At 37.3% G+C, this 12,214-nt stretch overlaps 1 long non-coding RNA gene across 1 annotated transcript in view; it reads right to left on the reverse strand.

The window, feature by feature from the left end:
- Positions 1 to 959: 959 nt before the first annotated feature.
- The window catches only part of LOC107313554, a 114,936-nt gene continuing 103,681 nt past the window's right edge, over positions 960 to 12,214 (reverse strand). The window contains exons 5-6 of the long non-coding RNA XR_001555058.2: positions 2,113 to 2,255; positions 960 to 1,108 (exon numbers count right to left, since the gene is read on the reverse strand). This is a non-coding gene — a long non-coding RNA (uncharacterized LOC107313554). The remainder of the gene's footprint in view (positions 1,109 to 2,112; positions 2,256 to 12,214) is intronic.

Below are 12,214 nucleotides of genomic sequence, written 5' to 3' on the forward strand. Positions count from 1 at the left end.
ACAAAGCAGGAACAGAAGAAACTAGATCAAGTCAACAGAAAACAAGTTCATGAGTAGATCTAGCTGCCAAAATATCTTCCCATATCTCCCTCCCCTGACCTCTAGTAAATTATATCCCACGCTGTTCTTCCTCCCCACAGAGCCAGAACGAACATTCTCTTTCCTTTGGCTCAAAACATGGTTTCAGAGCAGGAAACCCAAGCAAGCTTAAAAAAATAAATAAATAAAATTTGCAAAAACAGACTGACAGATTCTGACTCCGATTGCTGCATTTGAAAGCATCCTCCAGAGCAGCCCAGAAGCCAAGGGGCTGCACTGAACACACCTCTTGCTGGCTCCAACCAGGAGACATAGAGCAGGCTGTGAGACCTCCAGCCTCCAGCATGAGGACGTGACTGACAGCGAGAGGACATAAGCATCCTGCTGTAATGCTGACAGCAGCCTGTTTTGGACTCAGCAACTTCCTGAAATCCCTTCCAATTTAAATATTCAAAGATTTTACTGACATCTTTAAGATTTCACTTTTTTTTTTTTCTTTTTTTTTTCTGGAGAGCAAAACCTCTCCAGAAATACACAGAGCGCGATTAAGAAGTATGCCGTAATAAAACCTTTAAGTGAGCTGTAAGTGACCATTAAACATGTAATAACATGCCTTACTACAGCAAGCAATGAAATAGTACTGAACCCTACAGTCAGAATGAATTAACTTCACATAGATGTCTTGACAAATGGTTATTCAAATATAAAAAATAAAGGGCTGTTGTCTACAATGTTAGACACATGTTGCCAGGTGAAAAACTCATTCACAACTTAGTAGATTGTTCTTAGTAGAATGAGTAAAAACTCATTCACAATCTGTAGATTGTTTTAATTTAATCTGATAGAAATTTCTGATTTTGGAAAGCAGGATTAAACATAAAGTTTCTTAAATGCTGTTAGAGAGGAGAAAATCTACCTCAGGTCTGGTAGTTATTACCAGCAGTTCATAGACCAGGCCTAAATGCTTACCTGGTATCACATCTTTCCATGATGCTTACTGCTTTCACAGACCAGTGCATGATGTAAAGAACTGGTTACAGCAGATCAGGGGCAAAGCAACCAGCATACCCTATGCAGGTATAGAGAGTTAGAGATTGTAAATCAGACACCACACACTAGGAACTACACAAGTGACCCAGCTGATTCATCAAAGGCTTACTAATTCTAGGGGTAGAAAGAAAGCAGCTTTATAATTAATCTAAATTACATACACCTGGAAGACATCTTCACAGCCAGCACTAATCCATCTGTTAGCTCTCTGTCTAGAGCTGAGTTGTAGTTCTTTAAGCTGGGTTCTAAACTGGTTTGTACAGAACTGCTGGTCTCTCTCTTTGGAGGATTTGGAAATAGCCCTTTAAACCAGAAGGTATTTGCTGTGTATGAAGTAAAGCAGCACTAATTCAGGAAATCAATCACAGTCTTGCTCTCTTTCTATCCCTGACTTTATCTGTTAATCTGTACTTGTAGTAGAAATACCTTAAATCATAATGGTGACTGAAACAGCTGTGGTAAAGTCCTGATAACAGACAGTTGGAAAGCAATGATAGATTTCAAAAAAGATACAACAACAACAAAACACAATGATACTGTGTTACTAGAGGAACTTCTGTCTGCTTTGCCAGAAAACAGATAATCTTTACAATGTCACTTCCTCATTGTTCAGTAAGTGTTAAGGGTTTTGTACTGCTAGTTGTAAAGCTACAAGCAAATACAGTGTGAGCATATTGAAGCATTCTCCATCAAGGGAAAGACTACCACATCATACATGCGATTCGAATGAGTCCAAAATGCCCTCTCTGCATTCAGTACATAGTACTAGAGAACCCACAGGGAACTGGAGATGCTGCAGTGCTATCAGGAAGACAAAACCATTTTAATATGTGTGCAGCATTTGAGTTCAAACTTCATGATAAGTCATAAAACTAATTATACTTTTCAATGCAATGCTAAAAATCAATCTTTCCAAACCCAAAGCCACTACACGGCCTTCTGGAGAACTTTAAGTTCTCTGCTTTAAGTTTATTTCTGCAGTGATGCCAACAGATACACTGAGTTGAAGGAAGAGATTGTTACCTGCTCCTGGCTGGTTGTACAGTTTGGTTTGCTGCTCCAGTGTCTTTACTTCTGCTTTCTCCTACTCCCCTGTACTGGCCAGACATTTTTCTCCTTTGTGCCAATCACAACAGCCTGTTGGACATTTGGGCTTCCATAATAAACTGTAAGAATAATAGAAGGTCACATGTTTAAATCCACATTTACTATCCCTGTCTCTAAAAGCTGTGATGGATACGCTGATAGATTTAGCCATAATGTGTTAAGGCTTTTCTACTCTCAGCCACCCACTCACCTGTTTGCCAGAGGTGGTGACTGGCAAACACATGTCAAACCTGAAGTTTCTATAGTTTACAGCTTGGCAAATTTAACTGCAGTTACTGACTTCTGCAACTCTTGCAATATAACTTCTTCAGGAAGGTCAGGAGCATAACAGACCGTATGCCTTAACCTGACAGAGTTCAACTGTCACAGCCAAAAAAGGCAATATTTCAATGACAGATTACTGACATGGATCCAAACCAAACAAAAGTCCCTTCCCACATGCTGTTACATGCAATCTAAGAACAGATTCTTCTTATTTTCTGTTAGATCACTAGGTTTACTGAACTTCACTTTTATTCACGCAGTATTTCCTTCTGAAGGTCTGAGGCAAAAAATGAGCTCATGCAGACTTCCATTTCAAGCACCCTGATATCCTTCCCACAATACAAGTCAAACTGACCCTATCCCAGTCAATAAATATTTCCAGTGTTGCTGCTCTCTCTGCATACTGCTTAAATGTAATGACACCGTAGCAACGGTTCCCAGCACTCTGGAGATGATGGGAAAGTATAAACAGCGCTCCATCTGCAGTTCATTTGCTATTGCTATAAAAAAAATAGCAAAACAAGCCTTTGACTGATGGTTGGTTTCCACAGTCCAGTGGCAAAAGCTTTACGAATGAACTATTTCAGGCAAGAGCTGGTGGCAGTTATTTGATAAAATGCAGCAGTTCTGATAATACGTGGAATTTTTTAAACTAGGACTTTGGAAATGATTGTATTCAAGGAAAAACTTGCCACGGCAAATTTGACCCAGCTGCTGAGTTTATAGAAGCTGAGAGGTAGAGATCACCATGACAAAGATTGATGACATGACTATCATGAATTTGTGCAGCCGCATGGCATGCACAGAGCTGAAGTTTTGTTTGGAGGCATAGTAAATGTAGCCTTGGTATGCACTAGGGATACTTCGATTCCTTCTTCTGTATGGAGATATTTTATCTCAGTTATTCAAATATACTTAGAGTACTCTATAAAATCTTTAAAAATTAGTATTTACCTTTACCTGATGTGTTACAAGATACACTTTATTTGACATTACTCACCTACCCTGCAGTGAAAGATTCTTATGATATGCCTCATGAGCTTTTTTTCTATTCAGAGGAAGCTATACTCTTCAGTGACCCTTGCTCTACTCAGATTTCTCATCTGCAAAATGAACCCAAATACTTCTCTGGTACTCAGATATTAAAAAAGGGGGGGGGGGGGGGGTTGTAGCAGCTGCCTGCACAAATTCACTAGATGTGTTCAGGGTTTATCACTCCTTTTAGCCCCACTGGAAGTCCCTGTAGTGTGATGTGGCTGTAACTGAAAGGCATTTAAGTTCTGATTGAAGCTATCACTATCCAGAATATTACAGGAAAGTAAATAGACTGTTCATGTGTAAAATACAGTGCTGCTTGGACTTTTATCTCTCAGGTACCTTTCAGAGCTCCTAATCGAAAACTTGACATTCTCTGTTAATGAATTAAGAAAAATAATCGTTTTTTTCAACTATGAACAGCAGTATGACTTAGCCTTTCACTCCTTTTCACAGTGACCAACTGGAATTGCATCTTCTTTCTAAACCATTCTAAGCCCATTTATATGGGCAAATAGGATATAATCTCCCATTTCCAGCTGATTACTGTTTGGGGAAATCCCCTGTTACACAAACTAGAAGTTTAGCAATAGGAATTAAAGCACTGACACATATTAAGCAGTATGCCATGCTTTTTTTAGGTATGAAATTTCAGAATATCTGCTCAAGTCAGTTTGTAACTTCACCTACCTCTCATTTCCTTAAAATTATTTACATAGAACAGTTGGGATACAGTATGTCATAATATTCATCATACTTGTTAACCACAAACAAGGAGAAAACTAAGCCAGGACCAATGTAAACAGACAGAAACAGATTAATACATTTCTCTATGAATAAACAAGAAGATTTTTGCTTCCTCTCCTGGAAACTTTCTTGGATTATGTTCCACCTTAGTTTATTCTTCTAGAGATGAAACGAACCTGCTTCAGTAGTTGTGTAATATTTTAAAGCATCATCAGATTCAGGAATCATAAATGCCTGAAGCATCTAAAAGCAAAACTAGATTTATTTTTTAGAGCCAACTATCCTTTGCTTGTATAGGTTAGTATTAGCTAAAGAAGAAAATAGGCATAATTAGCTCTACATACACAAAAACAATACTAATGAAGGTGAGAAGTAGGAAGTGAGATGAGTTAAATATGAATGGCCAGGTTGTTCCTACATAAAAGTTACTTTGCACATCTGAAGCACTGCTCATATTTTGGAAGGGACAAAGGGACAGAACTGTGCTTTCCCATCCAGAATAGGAACATCAGAAGAAAATGCAGAAAGCCTGTCTCACAAGGAAAATCAGTGTTATGTGCCTCCCAGGTGAAAGGACTCTAATCAAGTTAATGATAGGAACTGTGCCAGAAATCACAAGTTAGTAGGGTGTTTTCACAGCCTTTGGCAGACCTTGGATCACGTTCACAGACTACAGTAGATTAGCACTAGCTACAGACTCTAAGGTGTATTTAGTCTCTAAGTTACAAATCTATAGATGTGCTTTCACTAGGAAAGGATGGAATGCCTCAAGCATTTTACCACAAAGTGTTTGGGGAAATATCCATACCAAACCAAATCACACTGGAAATGTTCTTTGCCTGTTGAACGGAATGAGTAAACTAATACTAGAAAGCTGTAATTTTTCCTGTCTCCCTTCCATGGCAACTTATCAATTTATTTTTAAACGCAGCAAAAAAGTTTAGTTTGCTGTCTTCAGGAGCTATTCCAAATGCAGTCATTTTTCCTTTAAAAGAAAAAAAGTTGCAGGAAAACATCACAAAAACATTCACTGTTGAGTCTGAAAGACAGTAAACAGAAAGAGATCTCAGGTTTAATACTTGTCATAGATGAGTAGATATTTCCAGGTCTTTCTACTGACTCCTCTGATCCTAAATCTATGTTCCAAAGTTCTCAAAGAGATTTATTCCAAATTTTCTCTAAATTCAGTCTGTTATGTTCAAGTTTGTAGGAAAAAAAAAAAAAAAAAAAGTTACAGAAAGCTAAAGCAAAACCAAATGTTTTCTATCTCCTGTAAGAAAAAATTCTGTTTGGTGTTGCAATTTTTAGTGCTAAAATTAAATGCTATCTTGCAGAATCACAAGGGCCATTTACTGGCTAAATGTTGCCAGAAAGATAAGATCTATTTATCACTTACAGTTTTCAGTAGTTGTCTTTATTTATTGATTGATGATATTTGCAGTAATTCAACAGTTACTCAAAGAACTTAGTTTTGTAACTTTCTCCGTTACATTTCTCAGTTATATAACTTATTTCTTTTGTAGCTGAAAGGACTAAGCATTCCTACAGAAAGGATTTCCATAGTATTCACAGACCTTTCAGCAGCAGATCTAAGTCTGTTCCATTCATCTACTGTGTAAATAAAACAGTGTTTCCGCCATAAGATGAAAGTATTGCTTTTGCAGATAACCTCCCTGTGTATTTACTCAAACTAGAATCAGGAGTTCTTTCGCTTTCAGTTCACAAACTTGTAAATATCCATCTTGTTATTCAAAAATTCATAAATCAGAAAGCTGTTCTACAACCAAGCCTGCCTGTGCGCATGGTCTCTCAGCCACAGGCAACTTCTCCAAACTTGGAAAAGCTCTGTGTAAGTTTAGGAGTCTCGCCAGGTGCTTTTGTGAATGTTCTGGACTTACCTACGGGAAGGAAGAAGGCAAAGGTAGAATTTAACCATGTTTGGAGTTCTTACATTTGTTTTGTATGAAAACATATCTTTCAGCTACATTCATCCACTTCAATGAGATCATCATAAATCTATGTCTTACAGCGGGAGCAAATCAGAGAATATTTATACCCAGAGCTTTGAATTCTTAATGCCTAGTAATATCAGACAAGACCAAAGGGGACAAAAAAGGAGAGAGCAGTTCTTAGTTATCTTCCATGTGACTTTCCCTGCCCTGGAAAGTTTTACAACTATTGCTTATTATTTTAAGCTATTGGGTTTCAGAACCCCCGGTGAAATCAGAGATTTGAAATTTGGTTTGAAGATGTTTGCCAAATCTGGTACTTAAGTTTTAATGCATCAAAAGTAATAAAAGACAAAGAAAGGTACACAATAATTGTAAATAAATAAAGCCTCATGCCTGGAGAAAGAAGAAGGGGAGGGATGAAAGACAATGAAAGGCCACAACAGAGTCCCATTGCAGACCAGCAGAAATATAGTGAAGTTCTGTTAAGAATTATTCTTTCAAAACTGTGGAATTTTATTTCTGTGTTGAAAATATACTGAAAAGGTACTTTACAGGAATTTGTAACAATGAAGGAAAATACATTTCCCTGTTTGCACTCTCACTGAGGTTTTAATCCCTTAAAGTAAACTCAATCTGATGAGTTATTTTACGAAAGAAATGTATTCCATTAAGGCAGAAAGAGATAAATGCCCCAAGAAAGCATTTAGCACAGGTATTCAAGCTCTGTTGTTGGAACGGATATGCAGCAAGCTAAACATCTTGAATGTCAAGTTATTTTCTTTGTCATATTTTCATTTAGCGGTCTTGAGTGAACTTCAGAAGACTGAGGTGTGTGCATACATGCATCCTTCTGTTTATGGAGGATGTAATAATTCTGAAGGAGATGACATATTATGACAGAAAATAAATACAAAACTGAATAAACAGATTTGATTGTATTTGATACTTTCTTATATCCACGTAGTGCTGTTCCAGTAAAGATATCATTTAACAAAGCTGAGTATAAAATACAAAACAAGGACCTAATTACACTTTAATACGTATTATATAAACCTGGAATATGAGTATTTTATTGTTAATTTGGGAATTAAAAGATCAAGATCTAGCTCCCATGTAATGATTAAAATATAAATGTTTGGTTCAGTTTTCTGCAGATCAAGTAACATGCTAAACTTTGTGATTATTATTTTAAAATGCTTTTAATCAAACTCAGATCAAGCTTCAGTGAAAGGTCATGATTTTAGTGTAGAGACATTGCCCTAATGAAAAGTGTGTTTTTCTGTTGCTAAGAGAACCCTTAATTTGTGATGGCAGCAGTCACATGCAGAAAATCAAGAAAGGAAGCATAAGCAGATATTGTTTAATGAGAAGCATGAAAAGATTAAATCAAAGTTTGGAAAATCATTAAGCATAAGAGCATTTTCTAAAGTATTTTAAAAGACTGGTGTAATATTTATATATTGAAACTATATTTAATTACTTCAGAGGATAAGTTTAGATCAGAACTATTGCTAGAGATTGCTTACAAAAAGATTTAACTAGAACTCTGAAAGAACCTCAGAAGTCTCATGCTGAAAACATGAAATCACTGGAAGAGTGTGGACTATATGTGGACTATAGATCTTCCATAACATTTTCTTTAAAATATAGGGACTGGTTAAACTTTGCACTGCAGAATCTGTCATAAAACACATCTCAAGTAATGTGATAAACTTATACATATGGTTGAACCATAGTTTACATTAATCTCCATTGCCAGGGTGCAATGAAAATCCTCCCGAACTAAGTCCTAAACTAAAGAAATTTTTTTCTGTTTGCTGTAGATTGAAATCACTGCTCCCAGTAATCACTGGATCACTAAACAAGCCCAGTTCCCTCAACCCTTCTTCATAGGAGAGGAGCTCCAGCCCTCTGATCATCTTAGAGGCCCTCTTCTGGATCCATTCCAAGAGCCCTGTGACTTTCTTTTGCCAGGGTCCCCAGGCCCAGACACAGTACCCCAAATGGGGCCTCACAAAAGCTGAGTAGAGGGGGACAGTCACCCTCACCATGTGGTGAGGGACCATGTCAAAGGCTTTGCAGAAATCTAGGAAAATTACATCTATCACCCTTCCCCCTTCCACCAATGTCACTTCATCACAGAAGGCCACCAGACTGATTAGGCAAGATCTGTCCTTGGTGAAGCCATGCTGGCTATCTCAAATCACCTCTTCATCATATGCCTTAACATGTTAACTAGGAAAATCTGCTTCATGATCTTCCCAGGCACAGAGGTGAGGCTCACCAGCCTGCAGTTTCCCAGGTCTTCCTTTCTCCCTTTCTTAAAGATGGGACTTTTTCCAGTCACCAGGGACTTCACCCAACAGCCATGATTTTTCAAATAGTCTTGTGTGGAACCAGTTATTGGATAGTGATCCTTGTGGGTTCCTTTCAATTCAGGATATTCTGTAATTCTGTGGAAACTGTTCAATAGAAATTAATATCAAGTAAATGAGTTTTTATACAGCTTGAGTAGAACTGTGTAAATAGTTGAATTTTTGGCCAACTGATTGCACTCAGGGGCACATAGCGACCATGAAGCATTAAGTGAATATGGTTTAATTTGATCTCAAGCATCGTTTTGAATTCACAATTTTTTTTTAAATTTTGAAAAATAACAAAAAACACAAAAAAAAACCCAACAACTGAATAATCCATTAGGGAAATCTGCTTTATGAGGTGAACACTGCTTAAAAAACATCAGCCTGGCTTGACTTAATAGTTTCACTGCTCTCTACATAGCTTTTAAGCACACAAAATATTTATTTTCAAATATTGCCAAGCCTCTATTTCTGTCTGCTCTAAAGCCCAAGGCACGCACCTTTATAGAGTGGGAATCATAAATATTGAGATTTCTTTTCATTGTTCCTCCTACCATTGTTTCTCCCAGAGCCTTGCAACTGCATGTCGGAATTTGTTGCTTTGGACAGGGAAAAGTCCAGTCCTACTGCCAACATAGGAAGGAGAAAAAAGATCTGCATGTTATCTCTGGTTAGTTATAGGAAGCTTATTTCCTTCATACATTTTGCAGTGCATTATGCAAGGGCTGCTAGCAGAGACATCACAGATGATACATGCAGAAATTTTCTTCACTCTTTCACAGCTCCATTAGGTAGCATATGAAAATTTTCTACTTTATCTTGAACAAATTTAACAACAGAAATATTTTTCAGCAACTATAGAGAAAGGAAGGACTAATCGCATATTAGCTTAACACAAACTTGTTTATGACAGATTTTATATGTTCTTTCATTAGAAAATATAAGCATATTTGAATCATATTTGGGAATTTTCCATTCTAAATTATGAATATTTGTGAGAAATAAGCTTCATGAATATGTAAGAAATATTTCATTCATATCTCTATTGTATTCATAAAAATAAGTGTCAAAGAAAGTTGATACAGCGGGAAAATCTGTAGATAAGATATTGCTTAGGAATTCCCAAACCTATCACAGAAATTGTTATATGAATACATATGAAAAATAAAAATATGTGAAATGTCCATGAAATCATTTGATAATTCGGATGTTTCCCTATAATGCTTCAACACAAGGCTCAATGATCAAGAAATCCAGCACTCAAGCACTGACAAAATTATGAAAATTAAATACTTCTAAAAGCACATTGCATACAAAATTGCATACTCTTAAAGCACAACATCTACAGTTGGATTGTCCATAGAACCCAAGTCAGCAGCCATAAAACACAAAAAGAATAATGAATTTATCAGACCTAATTCCAAAGTGGTATTTCTATGCACGGTCCTCAAGTCTAACAGTAAAGAACAAAGCAAAATCCACAATGTTTGCAGTTTATGACTTCATTGTTCCCATATTAAATTTCTATAATTGCATTAATTTTCACAGTACTGCACCAGCATGTAACTAAATAGCACATTGGTGGCTAACACCTGGAACAGACAGGCTTCTCATAAGCCAGTTCCCCAGCTGCTACGTGCCGGCACAGCTCTGTTGAAACCAATGCAATTACACTAACATCAGCCAAAGATTGGCTCCACTGGATCATATTATGATGTATTTGCACCCATATATATATACATCTACCAATACAACATGTATTAGAAATGACACAAAAACAGCTTGAAAACAATAGTGCAGTGCTCCATTACAGTCAGCCAAACAGCATATCCAAAACGCCCTCCAGTCACAGATAGCTGGGAGAGGAGCATAAGATATTGCAAACCTATCACGAGATTCTTCTAGGAGGGGTTGAGGTTCACTGGGAGTAATTAGTGAACTGGAGACCTCTCGAGGAATACTTTGCATCCACCTCAGACTTTGTACCCACTGATTGTCCTATCCTCATTATATCTTAGTGTTTTATGATCTCATTCCTATTTTTTAATTCATCACAATCCAGTGGCAATCACAGCTGTCTGGAAAACAGCTCCTTTGTATGTATGTTTATCAGCTGCTTGGTATTTTCATTAAATCCTCACTAGATCTCATCATAAACAATAAATAACTGGTCCCTCAACTCCTCAGCAATCCAGCCTTTCTAACCTGCCTTCCATGCTGATTTACCTCCAGATCACTCCAGGACACAGACACCCTCATTGTCTTTTTTTTTTCCCCCAATGATTCCCACTGGATATGTTTCACTAAAGTTACACAGGCCTGACTGCTTTACACCTTCTATAATCTTTATAACATGCAGGGCAAATAAAGTGCATAGTAGTTGAAAAGGAATCCTGATTCAACAGCATTTTATACCCCAGTGCATGACATATTATGTTTAATCATACAGGAACTGACCACAGCTTGATAGAAATCTTCCTGTCTCTAGTAGGATCAAAAGAGCAATGTTAATTTACACCAGATGAACATCTGGCCTAGCCTGTGTAAAGAAGCTGAGTAGGAAATATAGTATTTAAAATAGTACAAACCTACAGAATTCTGCAATAAAATGTAGATTTGGGTAAAGGATTATTTCCTGCTTTGGTTATTTGTTAAAGGTGGCTTTTGCAGCAAACAGAAAATTGTAAGTAACTGGAATCAAAATTTCTGCTATTTATGTAGCGTAACTTTCGTGAACTTACTTAACTGTATTTATTATTGAAGTGGGTAAATGACATGGCTAAACAAGGTGAGAAAAAAGGCCTGGAACTTTGTTTCCTCCCTGTTTTTCTAAAAAAGCTTGACATAGGCACAGCCAGCCAGCCTGCCCTATGCATTAAGTATTTATGCAGAGATGAATTATGATATGTTGCAATGCCCTTGAGAAGCCATAAACTCTAAAAGTCAGGGAACGTGAGAAAAGAAATATTCATACACTAGCAACAACTAGGGCTTTTTTTATCAGTTTTGAGTTCCTGAAGATACTTTCAGGACCAAGGCTCAAAGTGAGCAAGTTCTTAGAGAAAAATGGCTCATGTAACTGTCTTTTTCATCTTTTTCTGCTTTTCTCTCCTCCTTTTACTTTATTCTTTCTTAATACCAGGATATGAGAAGGAAACACTGGTAAGCTGGAAGTTAAATTGTAAGACCTGATTTTGCTATCTGTGGCTGTGTGCAGAAAGTGGGAGGAGTCATGAGGCCAGATGCCTGGCCTTCCCCTTAGCAACTATGTATGAGAAAGCTTGTTTCCTGCTTATTATCCTGGCTTTTTGAAGTAAACCTTGTTCTCCTTCCTCTTGCTGTAGTTCCTCTACCTTTTCTGCCTCTGCAGTTCTAAGGTCTGGCATAAACCTGGAAAAGTTAAACAGTATTACACAGTAGTAAGCTGCTTTTTATTAATTTTCACCTGGCACTGTGGAGATTAAATTAAATTTCTCTGATTCTCACTATTGCCAGGAAGCATAACAGACCACAGAGTAACCTCCCGAGTTTCTGCAACCCTTCTCCTGGGCCCACTTTTCAATCACATTCAGGTCCTTCTCAATGGTGTCAACTATCTATCACATCAACTGCACTGCTCAGCTTAGCATCATCAGCAAACTAGCTGAGGATACACTCAGT

Source organism: Coturnix japonica, chromosome 4, assembly GCF_001577835.2.
Source record: "Coturnix japonica isolate 7356 chromosome 4, Coturnix japonica 2.1, whole genome shotgun sequence".
In the NCBI taxonomy this organism is placed as follows: Eukaryota; Metazoa; Chordata; class Aves; order Galliformes; family Phasianidae; genus Coturnix; species Coturnix japonica.